This window comes from Crinia signifera, chromosome 11, assembly GCF_055691185.1.
Source record: "Crinia signifera chromosome 11, ASM5569118v1, whole genome shotgun sequence".
NCBI lineage: Eukaryota > Metazoa > Chordata > Amphibia > Anura > Myobatrachidae > Crinia > Crinia signifera.
Genome location: NC_139227.1, coordinates 78283908 through 78298906, shown reverse-complemented (window position 1 = coordinate 78298906; position 14999 = coordinate 78283908). Strand labels below are relative to the sequence as shown.

Genomic DNA, 14999 nt, shown 5'->3' with positions numbered 1-14999 from the left:
AAATGCACACATTGAACTTGAAATAGATCTTCTCACTTGAGACTTGAGAAGACCACTGTATATACTGTCATGCAAATTAAGATCACTGTACATGCTGTCATGCAAATTAAGTTTTTGTAAATGAAACAATAAAGAACTGGAAGGCCCCAGTGAGACTTGAACTCACGACCCCTGGTTTACGAGACCAGTGCTCTAACCCCTGAGCTATGGAGCCATGGAGGTGCGTTAATTTCTAGACATATATGGTGTCTGTGTACTGGAGGAACATAATCAATTGCAAATTGTACATTTTTTGGCAATTCATGCCAATGTACACTTTTTTCAAATGAAACTCTATGATATATTTCCAATGAGAGTGTTCAAGAAATATTATTATTCTGTATTTAGTGCCACAAGGGATCTGCATTGTCCAATTACAGAGCACATAAACAAATTTGCAAAAAACAAAACAGTAAAGAGTCTTGGAGGCATGAGTGGTAGAAAGTAAGCAATTAGCAGGAGTGGTAATGAGAAAATGTGGGAATTTAAAGGGAGATAAGGTCATAGATGTAAATGGGAGAGGAGAAAGTGAGAACTAGAAGAGTCTGTAGTGCCATCAATATATAATGCAGTTGTGGAAGATGACGCAGTGTGGAGGGTGGTAAGATAATCAGGTCAGTCTTAGACGTGTTTAGTTTCACAAAGCGCTGGGACATCCAAGAAGAGATAGCTGATAGACTGGTGGAGATACGAGTGAGTAAAAGTCTGGGGAGACAAGGTAGATTTGAGTATCAGCAGCAAAAAGATGATATTGTCAGTCAAAAAAGCTAATGAGCTCAACTAAAGAGGATGCATACAAAAAGAAAACGAGAGGACAAAGAAAAGAACCTTGCGGGAAACATACTATTAGTGGAAGAGGGGTGAGGTAGAGTCCTGAGAGGAGACAGATAGGCAATGGACAGATAGGTAGGAAGAGGTTGTAAACAATGAGCTCAAGGAGTTTGGATGCATAGCTATGCTTGGGGCATGCATAGAATTGGTTGAACAATAAAGATATGAGACATGCAATTGAAAACAGTCAGAAAAATAGAATGAACGTCTTAAGTGATGCTCCAAATTGACTATCAAAGTATGTGAACAAATTCAAATAGATCTCTTTACTTTCGACTTGATGAAACTACTTTACATATGGTCATGCAAATTAATTTTTAGTAGCTGTAACAATAAAGAACTGGTAGGCCCCAGTGAGATTTGAACTCACTCTAACCCCTGAGCTATGAAGCCTTACATGAGAATGTATGTTTAAAAAAAAATCATGCATTTGTGGGGTTTCAAAGAAATCAAATTTGAAATTTAATTTTGGATTTTAATTTGTAGCTCCTTGACCCAATGGACACTGTTTACAAATGACTGATTCTGAATCATTTGCAATCTCCATGCTAAATGCACACATTGAACTTGAAATAGATCTTCTCACTTGAGACTTGAGAAGACCACTGTATATACTGTCATGCAAATTAAGATCACTGTACATGCTGTCATGCAAATTAAGTTTTTGTAAATGAAACAATAAAGAACTGGAAGGCCCCAGTGAGACTTGAACTCACGACCCCTGGTTTACGAGACCAGTGCTCTAACCCCTGAGCTATGGAGCCATGGAGGTGCATTAATTTCTAGACATATATGGTGTCTGTGTACTGGAGGAACATAATCAATTGCAAATTGTACATTTTTTGGCAATTCATGCCAATGTACACTTTTTTCAAATGAAACTCTATGATATATTTCCAATGAGAGTGTTCAAGAAATATTATTATTCTGTATTTAGTGCCACAAGGGATCTGCGTTGTCCAATTACAGAGCACATTAACAAATTTGCAAAAAACAAAACAGTAAAGAGTCTTGGAGGCATGAGTGGTAGAAAGTAAGCAATTGGCAGGAGTGGTAATGAGAAAATGTGGGAATTTAAAGGGAGATAAGGTCATAGATGTAAATGGAAGAGGAGAAAGTGAGAACTAGAAGAGTCTGTAGTGCCATCAATATATAATGCAGTTGTGGAAGATGACGCAGTGTGGAGGGTGGTAAGATAATCAGGTCAGTCTTAGACGTGTTTAGTTTCACAAAGCGCTGGGACATCCAATAAGAGATAGCTGATAGACTGGTGGAGATACGAGTGAGTAAAAGTCTGGGGAGACAAGGTAGATTTGAGTATCAGCAGCAAAAAGATGATATTGTCAGTCAAAAAAGCTAATGAGCTCAACTAAAGAGGATGCATACAAAAAGAAAAGGAGAGGACAAAGAAAAGAACCTTGCGGGAAACATACTATTAGTGGAAGAGGGGTGAGGTAGAGTCCTGAGAGGAGACAGATAGGCAATGGACAGATAGGTAGGAAGAGGTTGTAAACAATGAGCTCAAGGAGTTTGGATGCATAGCTATGCTTGGGGCATGCATAGAATTGGTTGAACAATAAAGATATGAGACATGCAATTGAAAACAGTCAGAAAAATAGAATGAACGTCTTAAGTGATGCTCCAAATTGACTATCAAAGTATGTGAACAAATTGAAATAGATCTCTTTACTTTCGACTTGATGAAACTACTTTACATATGGTCATGCAAATTAATTTTTAGTAGCTGTAACAATAAAGAACTGGTAGGCCCCAGTGAGATTTGAACTCACTCTAACCCCTGAGCTATGAAGCCTTACATGAGAATGTATGTTTAAAAAAAAATCATGCATTTGTGGGGTTTCAAAGAAATCAAATTTGAAATTTAATTTTGGATTTTAATTTGTAGCTCCTTGACCCAATGGACACTGTTTACAAATGACTGATTCTGAATCATTTGCAATCTCCATGCTAAATGCACACATTGAACTTGAAATAGATCTTCTCACTTGAGACTTGAGAAGACCACTGTATATACTGTCATGCAAATTAAGATCACTGTACATGCTGTCATGCAAATTAAGTTTTTGTAAATGAAACAATAAAGAACTGGAAGGCCCCAGTGAGACTTGAACTCACGACCCCTGGTTTACGAGACCAGTGCTCTAACCCCTGAGCTATGGAGCCATGGAGGTGCATTAATTTCTAGACATATATGGTGTCTGTGTACTGGAGGAACATAATCAATTGCAAATTGTACATTTTTTGGCAATTCATGACAATGTACACTTTTTTCAAATGAAACTCTATGATATATTTCCAATGAGAGTGTTTAAGAAATATTATTATTCTGTATTTAGTGCCACAAGGGATCTGCGTTGTCCAATTACAGAGCACATAAACAAATTTGCAAAAAAACAAAACAGTAAAGAGTCTTGGAGGCATGAGTGGTAGAAAGTAAGCAATTGGCAGGAGTGGTAATGAGATAATGTGGGAATTAAAAGCGAGATAAGGTCATAGATGTAAATGGGAGAGGAGAAAGTGAGAACTAGAAGAGTCTGTAGTGCCATCAATATATAATGCAGTTGTGGAAGATGACGCAGTGTGGAGGGTGGTAAGATAATCAGGTCAGTCTTAGACGTGTTTAGTTTCACAAAGCGCTGGGACATCCAAGAAGAGATAGCTGATAGACTGGTGGAGATACGAGTGAGTAAAAGTCTGGGGAGACAAGGTAGATTTGAGTATCAGCAGCAAAACGATGATATTGTCAGTCAAAAAAGCTAATGAGCTCAACTAAAGAGGATGCATACAAAAAGAAAAGGAGAGGACAAAGAAAAGAACCTTGCGGGAAACATACTATTAGTGGAAGAGGGGTGAGGTAGAGTCCTGAGAGGAGACAGATAGGCAATGGACAGAAAGGTAGGAAGAGGTTGTAAACAATGAGCTCAAGGAGTTTGGATGCATAGCTATGCTTGGGGCATGCATAGAATTGGTTGAACAATAAAGATATGAGACATGCAATTGAAAACAGTCAGAAAAATAGAATGAACGTCTTAAGTGATGCTCCAAATTGACTATCAAAGTATGTGAACAAATTGAAATAGATCTCTTTACTTTCGACTTGATGAAACTACTTTACATATGGTCATGCAAATTAATTTTTAGTAGCTGTAACAATAAAGAACTAGTAGGCCCCAGTGAGATTTAAACTCACTCTAACCCCTGAGCTATGAAGCCTTACATGAGAATGTATGTTTAAAAAAGAATCATGCATTTGTGGGGTTTCAAAGAAATCAAATTTGAAATTTAATTTTGTATTTTAATTTGTAGCTCTTTGACCCAATGGACACTGTTTACAAATGGCCGATTCTGAATCATTTGCAATCTCCATGCTAAATGCACACATTGAACTTGAAATAGATCTTCTCACTTGAGACGACCACTGTATATACCGTCATGCAAATTAAGATCACTGTACATGCTGTCATGCAAATTAAGTTTTAGTAGATGTAACAATAAAGAACTGGTAGGCCCCAGTGGGATTTGAACTCACGACCCCTGGTTTACAAGACTAGTGCTCTAACCCCTGAGCTATGAAGCCTTACATGAGAATGAATGTTTAAAAAAAAATCATGCATTTGTGGGGTTTCAAAGAAATCAAATTTGAAATTTAATTTTGGATTTTAATTTGTAGCTCCTTGACCCAATGGACACTGTTTACAAATGACTGATTCTGAATCATTTGAAATCTCCATGCTAAATGCACACATTGAACTTGAAATAGATCTTATCACTTTAGACGACCACTGTATATACTGTCATGCAAATTAAGATCACTGTACATGCTGTCATGCAAATTAAGTTTTAGTAGATGTAACAATAAAGAACTGGTACGACCCCTGGTTTACAAGACCAGTGCTCTAACCCCTGAGCTATGAAGCCTTACATGAGAATGTATGTTTAAAAAAGAATCATGCATTTGTGGGGTTTCAAAGAAATCAAATTTGAAATTTAATTTTGGATTTTAATTTGTAGCTCCTTGACCCAATGGACACTGTTTACAAATGACTGATTCTGAATAATTTGCAATCTCCATGCTAAATGCACACATTGAACTTGAAATAGATCTTCTCACTTGAGACTTGAGAAGACCACTGTATATACTGTCATGCCAATTAAGATCACTGTACATGCTGTCATGCAAATTAAGTTTTTGTAAATGAAACAATAAAGAACTGGAAGGCCCCAGTGAGACTTGAACTCACGACCCCTGGTTTACGAGACCAGTGCTCTAACCCCTGAGCTATGGAGCCATGGAGGTGGGTTAATTTCTAGACATATATGGTGTCTGTGTACTGGAGGAACATAATCAATTGCAAATTGTACATTTTTTGGCAATTCATGCCAATGTACACTTTTTTCAAATGAAACTCTATGATATATTTCCAATGAGAGTGTTTAAGAAATATTATTATTCTGTATTTAGTGCCACAAGGGATCTGTGTTGTCCAATTACAGAGCACATAAACAAATTTGCAAAAAAACAAAACAGTAAAGAGTCTTGGAGGCATGAGTGGTAGAAAGTAAGCAATTGGCAGGAGTGGTAATGAGAAAATGTGGGAATTTAAAGGGAGATAAGGTCATAGATGTAAATGGGAGAGGAGAAAGTGAGAACTAGAAGAGTCTGTAGTGCCATCAATATATAATGCAGTTGTGGAAGATGACGCAGTGTGGAGGGTGGTAAGATAATCAGGTCAGTCTTAGACGTGTTTAGTTTCACAAAGCGCTGGGACATCCAAGAAGAGATAGCTGATAGACTGGTGGAGATACGAGTGAGTAAAAGTCTGGGGAGACAAGGTAGATTTAAGTATCAGCAGCAAAAAGATGATATTGTCAGTCAAAAAAGCTAATGAGCTCAACTAAAGAGGATGCATACAAAAAGAAAAGGAGAGGACAAAGAAAAGAACCTTGCGGGAAACATACTATTAGTGGAAGAGGGGTGAGGTAGAGTCCTGCGAGGAGACAGATAGGCAATGGACAGATAGGTAGGAAGAGGTTGTAAACAATGAGCTCAAGGAGTTTGGATGCATAGCTATGCTTGGGGCATGCATAGAATTGGTTGAACAATAAAGATATGAGACATGCAATTGAAAACAGTCAGAAAAATAGAATGAACGTCTTAAGTGATGCTCCAAATTGACTATCAAAGTATGTGAACAAATTCAAATAGATCTCTTTACTTTCGACTTGATGAAACTACTTTACATATGGTCATGCAAATTAATTTTTAGTAGCTGTAACAATAAAGAACTGGTAGGCCCCAGTGAGATTTGAACTCACTCTAACCCCTGAGCTATGAAGCCTTACATGAGAATGTATGTTTAAAAAAAAATCATGCATTTGTGGGGTTTCAAAGAAATCAAATTTGAAATTTAATTTTGGATTTTAATTTGTAGCTCCTTGACCCAATGGACACTGTTTACAAATGACTGATTCTGAATCATTTGCAATCTCCATGCTAAATGCACACATTGAACTTGAAATAGATCTTCTCACTTGAGACTTGAAAAGACCACTGTATATACTGTCATGCAAATTAAGATCACTGTACATGCTGTCATGCAAATTAAGTTTTTGTAAATGAAACAATAAAGAACTGGAAGGCCCCAGTGAGACTTGAACTCACGACCCCTGGTTTACGAGACCAGTGCTCTAACCCCTGAGCTATGGAGCCATGGAGGTGCATTAATTTCTAGACATATATGGTGTCTGTGTACTGGAGGAACATAATCAATTGCAAATTGTACATTTTTTGGCAATTCATGCCAATGTACACTTTTTTCAAATGAAACTCTATGATATATTTCCAATGAGAGTGTTCAAGAAATATTATTATTCTGTATTTAGTGCCACAAGGGATCTGCGTTGTCCAATTACAGAGCACATAAACAAATTTGCAAAAAACAAAACAGTAAAGAGTCTTGGAGGCATGAGTGGTAGAAAGTAAGCAATTGGCAGGAGTGGTAATGAGAAAATGTGGGAATTTAAAGGGAGATAAGGTCATAGATGTAAATGGGAGAGGAGAAAGTGAGAACTAGAAGAGTCTGTAGTGCCATCAATATATAATGCAGTTGTGGAAGATGACGCAGTGTGGAGGGTGGTAAGATAATCAGGTCAGTCTTAGACGTGTTAAGTTTCACAAAGCGCTGGGACATCCAAGAAGAGATAGCTGATAGACTGGTGGAGATACGAGTGAGTAAAAGTCTGGGGAGACAAGGTAGATTTGAGTATCAGCAGCAAAACGATGATATTGTCAGTCAAAAAAGCTAATGAGCTCAACTAAAGAGGATGCATACAAAAAGAAAAGGAGAGGACAAAGAAAAGAACCTTGCGGGAAACATACTATTAGTGGAAGAGGGGTGAGGTAGAGTCCTGAGAGGAGACAGATAGGCAATGGACAGAAAGGTAGGAAGAGGTTGTAAACAATGAGCTCAAGGAGTTTGGATGCATAGCTATGCTTGGGGCATGCATAGAATTGGTTGAACAATAAAGATATGAGACATGCAATTGAAAACAGTCAGAAAAATAGAATGAACGTCTTAAGTGATGCTCCAAATTGACTATCAAAGTATGTGAACAAATTGAAATAGATCTCTTTACTTTCGACTTGATGAAACTACTTTACATATGGTCATGCAAATTAATTTTTAGTAGCTGTAACAATAAAGAACTAGTAGGCCCCAGTGAGATTTAAACTCACTCTAACCCCTGAGCTATGAAGCCTTACATGAGAATGTATGTTTAAAAAAGAATCATGCATTTGTGGGGTTTCAAAGAAATCAAATTTTAAATTTAATTTGTAGCTCTTTGACCCAATGGACACTGTTTACAAATGGCCGATTCTGAATCATTTGCAATCTCCATGCTAAATGCACACATTGAACTTGAAATAGATCTTCTCACTTGAGACTTGAGAAGACCACTGTATATACTGTCATGCAAATTAAGATCACTGTACATACTGTCATGCAAATTAAGTTTTAGTAGATGTAACAATAAAGAACTGGTAGGCCCCAGTGAGATTTGAACTCACGACCCCTGGTTTACAAGTCCAGTGCTCTAACCCCTGAGCTATGAAGCCTTACATGAGAATGTATGTTTAAAACAAAATCATGCATTTGTGGGGTTTCAAAGAAATCAAATTTGAAATTTAATTTTGGATTTTAATTTGTAGCTCCTTGACCCAATGGACACTGTTTACAAATGACTGATTCTGAATCATTTGCAATCTCCATGCTAAATGCTACACATTGAACTTGAAATAGATCTTCTCACTTGAGACTTGAGAAGACCACTGTATATACTGTCATGCAAATTAAGATCACTGTACATGCTGTCATGCAAATTAAGTTTTTGTAAATGAAACAATAAAGGACTGGAAGGCCCCAGTGAGACTTGAACTCACGACCCCTGGTTTACGAGACCAGTGCTCTAACCCCTGAGCTATGGAGCCATGGAGGTGCATTAATTTCTAGACATATATGGTGTCTGTGTACTGGAGGAACATAATCAATTGCAAATTGTAAATTTTTTGGCAATTCATGCCAATGTACACTTTTTTCAAATTAAACTCTATGATATATTTCCAATGAGAGTGTTTAAGAAATATTATTATTCTGTATTTAGTGCCACAAGGGATCTGTGTTGTCCAATTACAGAGCACATAAACAAATTTGCAAAAAAACAAAACAGTAAAGAGTCTTGGAGGCATGAGTGGTAGAAAGTAAGCAATTGGCAGGAGTGGTAATGAGAAAATGTGGGAATTTAAAGGGAGATAAGGTCATAGATGTAAATGGGAGAGGAGAAAGTGAGAACTAGAAGAGTCTGTAGTGCCATCAATATATAATGCAGTTGTGGAAGATGACGCAGTGTGGAGGGTGGTAAGATAATCAGGTCAGTCTTAGACGTGTTTAGTTTCACAAAGCGCTGGGACATCCAAGAAGAGATAGCTGATAGACTGGTGGAGATACGAGTGAGTAAAAGTCTGGGGAGACAAGGTAGATTTGAGTATCAGCAGCAAAAAGATGATATTGTCAGTCAAAAAAGCTAATGAGCTCAACTAAAGAGGATGCATACAAAAAGAAAAGGAGAGGACAAAGAAAAGGACCTTGCGGGAAACATACTATTAGTGGAAGAGGGGTGAGGTAGAGTCCTGAGAGGAGACAGATAGCCAATGGACAGATAGGTAGGAAAAGGTTGTAAACAATGAGCTCAAGGAGTTTGGATGCATAGCTATGCTTGGGGCATGCATAGAATTGGTTGAACAATAAAGATATGAGACATGCAATTGAAAACAGTCAGAAAAATAGAATGAACGTCTTAAGTGATGCTCCAAATTGACTATCAAAGTATGTGAACAAATTGAAATAGATCTCTTTACTTTCGACTTGATGAAACTACTTTACATATGGTCATGCAAATAAATTTTTAGTAGCTGTAACAATAAAGAACTGGTAGGCCCCAGTGAGATTTGAACTCACTCTAACCCCTGAGCTATGAAGCCTTACATGAGAATGTATGTTTAAAAAAAAATCATGCATTTGTGGGGTTTCAAAGAAATCAAATTTGAAATTTAATTTTTGATTTTAATTTGTAGCTCTTTGACCCAATGGACACTGTTTACAAATGGCCTATTCTGAATCATTTGCAATCTCCATGCTAAATGCACACATTGAACTTGAAATAGATCTTCTCACTTGAGACGACCACTGTATATACTGTCATGCAAATTAAGATCACTGTACATGCTGTCATGCAAATTAAGCTTTAGTAGATGTAACAATAAAGAACTGGTAGGCCCCAATGAGATTTGAACTCACGACCCCTGGTTTACAAGACCAGTGCTCTAACCCCTGAGCTATGAAGCCTTACATGAGACTGTATGTTTAAAAAAAAATCATGCATTTGTGGGGTTTCAAAGAAATCAAATTTGAAATTTAATTTTGGATTTTAATTTGTAGCTCCTTGACCCAATGGACACTGTTTACAAATGACTGATTCTGAATCATATGCAATCTCCATGCTAAATGCACACATTGAACTTGAAATAGATCTTCTCACTTGAGACTTGAGAAGACCACTGTATATACTGTCATGCAAATAAGATCACTGTACATACTGTCATGCAAATTAAGTTTTAGTAGATGTAACAATAAAGAACTGGTAGGCCCCAGTGAGATTTGAACTCACGACCCCTGGTTTACAAGACCAGTGCTCTAACCCCTGAGAATGTATGTTAAAAAAAAAATCATGCATTTGTGGGGTTTCAAAGAAATCAAATTTGAAATATAATTTTGGATTTTAATTTGTAGCTCCTTGACCCAATGGACACTGTTTACAAATGACTGATTCTGAATCATTTGCAATCTCCATGCTAAATGCACACATTGAATTTGAAATAGATCTTCTCACTTGAGACTTGAGAAGACCACTGTATATACTGTCATGCAAATTAACATCACTGTACATGCTGTCATGCAAATTAAGTTTTTGTAAATGAAACAATAAAGAACTGGAAGGCCCCAGTGAGACTTGAACTCACGACCCCTGGTTTACGAGACCAGTGCTCTAACCCCTGAGCTATGGAGCCATGGAGGTGCATTAATTTCTGGACATATATGGTGTCTGTGTACTGGAGGAACATAATCAATTGCAAATTGTACATTTTTTGGCAATTCATGCCAATGTACACTTTTTTCAAATGAAACTCTATGATATATTTCCAATGAGAGTGTTTAAGAAATATTATTATTCTGTATTTAGTGCCACAAGGGATCTGCGTTGTCCAATTACAGAGCACATAAACAAATTTGCAAAAAACAAAACAGTAAAGAGTCTTGGAGGCATGAGTGGTAGAAAGTAAGCAATTGGCAGGAGTGGTAATGAGAAAATGTGGGAATTTAAAGGGAGATAAGGTCATAGATGTACATGGGAGAGGAGAAAGTGAGAAAGGAAAACTAGAAGAGTCTGTAGTGCCATCAATATATAATGCAGTTGTGGAAGATGACGCAGTGTGGAGGGTGGTAAGATAATCAGGTCAGTCTTAGACGTGTTTAGTTTCACAAAGCGCTGGGACATCCAAGAAGAGATAGCTGATAGACTGGTGGAGATACGAGTGAGTAAAAGTCTGGGGAGACAAGGTAGATTTGAGTATCAGCAGCAAAAAGATGATGATGTCAGTCAAAAAAGCTAATGAGCTCAACTAAAGAGGATGCATACAAAAAGAAAAGGAGAGGACAAAGAAAAGAACCTTGCGGGAAACATACTATTAGTGGAAGAGGGGTGAGGTAGAGTCCTGAGAGGAGACAGATAGGCAATGGACAGATAGGTAGGAAGAGGTTGTAAACAATGAGCTCAAGGAGTTTGGATGCATAGCTATGCTTGGGGCATGCATAGAATTGATTGAACAATAAAGATATGAGACATGCAATTGAAAACAGTCAGAAAAATAGAATGAACGTCTTAAGTGATGCTCCAAATTGACTATCGAAGTATGTGAACAAACTGAAATAGATCTCTTTACTTTCGACTTGATGAAACTACTTTACATATGGTCATGCAAATTAATTTTTAGTAGCTGTAACAATAAAGAACTGGTAGGCCCCAGTGAGATTTGAACTCACTCTAACCCCTGAGCTATGAAGCCTTACATGAGAATGTATGTTTTAAAAAAAATCATGCATTTGTGGGGTTTCAAAGAAATCAAATTTGAAATTTAATTTTTGATTTTAATTTGTAGCTCTTTGACCCAATGGACACTGTTTACAAATGGCCGATTCTGAATCATTTGCAATCTCCATGCTAAATGCACACATTGAACTTGAAATAGATCTTCTCACTTGAGACGACCACTGTATATACTGTCATGCAAATTAAGATCACTGTACATGCTGTCATGCAAATTAAGTTTTAGTAGATGTAACAATAAAGAACTGGTAGGCCCCAGTGAGATTTGAACTCACGACCCCTGGTTTACAAGACCAGTGCTCTAACCCCTGAGAATGTATGTTAAAAAAAAAATCATGCATTTGTGGGGTTTCAAAGAAATCAAATTTGAAATATAATTTTGGATTTTAATTTGTAGCTCCTTGACCCAATGGACACTGTTTACAAATGACTGATTCTGAATCATTTGCAATCTCCATGCTAAATGCACACATTGAATTTGAAATAGATCTTCTCACTTGAGACTTGAGAAGACCACTGTATATACTGTCATGCAAATTAACATCACTGTACATGCTGTCATGCAAATTAAGTTTTTGTAAATGAAACAATAAAGAACTGGAAGGCCCCAGTGAGACTTGAACTCACGACCCCTGGTTTACGAGACCAGTGCTCTAACCCCTGAGCTATGGAGCCATGGAGGTGCATTAATTTCTGGACATATATGGTGTCTGTGTACTGGAGGAACATAATCAATTGCAAATTGTACATTTTTTGGCAATTCATGCCAATGTACACTTTTTTCAAATGAAACTCTATGATATATTTCCAATGAGAGTGTTTAAGAAATATTATTATTCTGTATTTAGTGCCACAAGGGATCTGCGTTGTCCAATTACAGAGCACATAAACAAATTTGCAAAAAACAAAACAGTAAAGAGTCTTGGAGGCATGAGTGGTAGAAAGTAAGCAATTGGCAGGAGTGGTAATGAGAAAATGTGGGAATTTAAAGGGAGATAAGGTCATAGATGTACATGGGAGAGGAGAAAGTGAGAAAGGAAAACTAGAAGAGTCTGTAGTGCCATCAATATATAATGCAGTTGTGGAAGATGACGCAGTGTGGAGGGTGGTAAGATAATCAGGTCAGTCTTAGACGTGTTTAGTTTCACAAAGCGCTGGGACATCCAAGAAGAGATAGCTGATAGACTGGTGGAGATACGAGTGAGTAAAAGTCTGGGGAGACAAGGTAGATTTGAGTATCAGCAGCAAAAAGATGATGATGTCAGTCAAAAAAGCTAATGAGCTCAACTAAAGAGGATGCATACAAAAAGAAAAGGAGAGGACAAAGAAAAGAACCTTGCGGGAAACATACTATTAGTGGAAGAGGGGTGAGGTAGAGTCCTGAGAGGAGACAGATAGGCAATGGACAGATAGGTAGGAAGAGGTTGTAAACAATGAGCTCAAGGAGTTTGGATGCATAGCTATGCTTGGGGCATGCATAGAATTGATTGAACAATAAAGATATGAGACATGCAATTGAAAACAGTCAGAAAAATAGAATGAACGTCTTAAGTGATGCTCCAAATTGACTATCGAAGTATGTGAACAAACTGAAATAGATCTCTTTACTTTCGACTTGATGAAACTACTTTACATATGGTCATGCAAATTAATTTTTAGTAGCTGTAACAATAAAGAACTGGTAGGCCCCAGTGAGATTTGAACTCACTCTAACCCCTGAGCTATGAAGCCTTACATGAGAATGTATGTTTTAAAAAAAATCATGCATTTGTGGGGTTTCAAAGAAATCAAATTTGAAATTTAATTTTTGATTTTAATTTGTAGCTCTTTGACCCAATGGACACTGTTTACAAATGGCCGATTCTGAATCATTTGCAATCTCCATGCTAAATGCACACATTGAACTTGAAATAGATCTTCTCACTTGAGACGACCACTGTATATACTGTCATGCAAATTAAGATCACTGTACATGCTGTCATGCAAATTAAGTTTTAGTAGATGTAACAATAAAGAACTGGTAGGCCCCAGTGAGATTTGAACTCACTCTAACCCCTGAGCTATGAAGCCTTACATGAGAATGTATGTTTTAAAAAAAATCATGCATTTGTGGGATTTCAAAGAAATCAAATTTGAAATTTAATTTTGGATTTTAATTTGTAGCTCCTTGACCCAATGGACACTGTTTACAAATGACTGATTCTGAATCATTTGCAATCTCCATGCTAAATGCACACATTGAACTTGAAATAGATCTTCTCACTTGAGACTTGAGAAGACCACTGTATATACTGTCATGCAAATTAAGATCACTGTACATACTGTCATGCAAATTAAGTTTTAGTAGATGTAACAATAAAGAACTGGTAGGCCCCAGTGAGATTTGAACTCACGACCCCTGGTTTACAAGACCAGTGCTCTAACCCCTGAGCTATGAAGCCTTTCATGAGAATGTATGTTTTAAAAAAAATCATGCATTTGTGGGGTTTCAAAGAAATCAAATTTGAAATTTAATTTTTGATTTTAATTTGTAGCTCTTTGACCCAATGGACACTGTTTACAAATGGCCGATTCTGAATCATTTGCAATCTCCATGCTAAATGCACACATTGAACTTGAAATAGATCTTCTCACTTGAGACGACCACTGTATATACTGTCATGCAAATTAAGATCACTGTACATGCTGTCATGCAAATTAAGTTTTAGTAGATGTAACAATAAAGAACTGGCAGGCCCCAGTGAGATTTGAACTCACGACCCCTGGTTTACAAGACCAGTGCTCTAACCCCTGAGCTATGAAGCCTTACATGAGACTGTATGTTAAAAAAAAATCATGCATTTGTGGGGTTTCAAAGAAATCAAATTTGAAATTTAATTTTGGATTTTAATTTGTAGCTCCTTGACCCAATGGACACTGTTTACAAATGACTGATTCTGAATCATTTGCAATCTCCATGCTAAATGCACACATTGAACTTGAAATAGATCTTCTCACTTGAGACTTGAGAAGACCACTGTATATACTGTCATGCAAATTAAGATCACTGTACATGCTGTCATGCAAATTAAGTTTTTGTAAATGAAACAATAAAGAACTGGAAGGCCCCAGTGAGACTTGAACTCACGACCCCTGGTTTACGAGACCAGTGCTCTAACCGTTGAGCTGTGGAGCCATGGAGGTGCATTAATTTCTAGACATATATGGTGTCTGTGTACTGGAGGAACATAATCAATTGCAAATTGTAAATTTTTTGGCAATTCATGCCAATGTACACTTTTTTCAAATGAAACTCTATGATATATTTTCAATGAGAGTGTTTAAGAAATATTATTATTCTGTATTAAGTGCCACAAGTAATCTGTGTTGTCCAATTACAGAGCACA

At 37.1% G+C, this 14999-nt stretch overlaps 1 protein-coding gene and 14 non-coding genes across 15 annotated transcripts in view; 1 reads left to right on the top strand and 14 right to left on the bottom strand.

The window, feature by feature from the left end:
• Nucleotides 1-14999, top strand: part of LOC146045066 (syncytin-1-like) — a 68703-nt gene that overhangs the window by 49598 nt on the left and 4106 nt on the right. The window lies entirely within an intron of this gene.
• TRNAT-CGU (transfer RNA threonine (anticodon CGU)) lies at nucleotides 142-214 on the bottom strand. Its single transcript has one exon. It is a non-coding gene; the product is annotated as a tRNA-Thr (tRNA).
• TRNAT-CGU (transfer RNA threonine (anticodon CGU)) lies at nucleotides 1562-1634 on the bottom strand. The gene has a single exon. It is a non-coding gene; the product is annotated as a tRNA-Thr (tRNA).
• Nucleotides 2982-3054, bottom strand: TRNAT-CGU (transfer RNA threonine (anticodon CGU)). The gene has a single exon. It is a non-coding gene; the product is annotated as a tRNA-Thr (tRNA).
• Nucleotides 4396-4468, bottom strand: TRNAT-UGU (transfer RNA threonine (anticodon UGU)). The gene has a single exon. It is a non-coding gene; the product is annotated as a tRNA-Thr (tRNA).
• Nucleotides 5108-5180, bottom strand: TRNAT-CGU (transfer RNA threonine (anticodon CGU)). The gene has a single exon. It is a non-coding gene; the product is annotated as a tRNA-Thr (tRNA).
• On the bottom strand, nucleotides 6529-6601 carry TRNAT-CGU (transfer RNA threonine (anticodon CGU)). Its single transcript has one exon. It is a non-coding gene; the product is annotated as a tRNA-Thr (tRNA).
• TRNAT-UGU (transfer RNA threonine (anticodon UGU)) lies at nucleotides 7936-8008 on the bottom strand. The gene has a single exon. It is a non-coding gene; the product is annotated as a tRNA-Thr (tRNA).
• TRNAT-CGU (transfer RNA threonine (anticodon CGU)) lies at nucleotides 8308-8380 on the bottom strand. The gene has a single exon. It is a non-coding gene; the product is annotated as a tRNA-Thr (tRNA).
• Nucleotides 9722-9794, bottom strand: TRNAT-UGU (transfer RNA threonine (anticodon UGU)). Its single transcript has one exon. It is a non-coding gene; the product is annotated as a tRNA-Thr (tRNA).
• TRNAT-CGU (transfer RNA threonine (anticodon CGU)) lies at nucleotides 10444-10516 on the bottom strand. Its single transcript has one exon. It is a non-coding gene; the product is annotated as a tRNA-Thr (tRNA).
• On the bottom strand, nucleotides 12216-12288 carry TRNAT-CGU (transfer RNA threonine (anticodon CGU)). The gene has a single exon. It is a non-coding gene; the product is annotated as a tRNA-Thr (tRNA).
• Nucleotides 13982-14054, bottom strand: TRNAT-UGU (transfer RNA threonine (anticodon UGU)). Its single transcript has one exon. It is a non-coding gene; the product is annotated as a tRNA-Thr (tRNA).
• TRNAT-UGU (transfer RNA threonine (anticodon UGU)) lies at nucleotides 14346-14418 on the bottom strand. The gene has a single exon. It is a non-coding gene; the product is annotated as a tRNA-Thr (tRNA).
• On the bottom strand, nucleotides 14716-14788 carry TRNAT-CGU (transfer RNA threonine (anticodon CGU)). Its single transcript has one exon. It is a non-coding gene; the product is annotated as a tRNA-Thr (tRNA).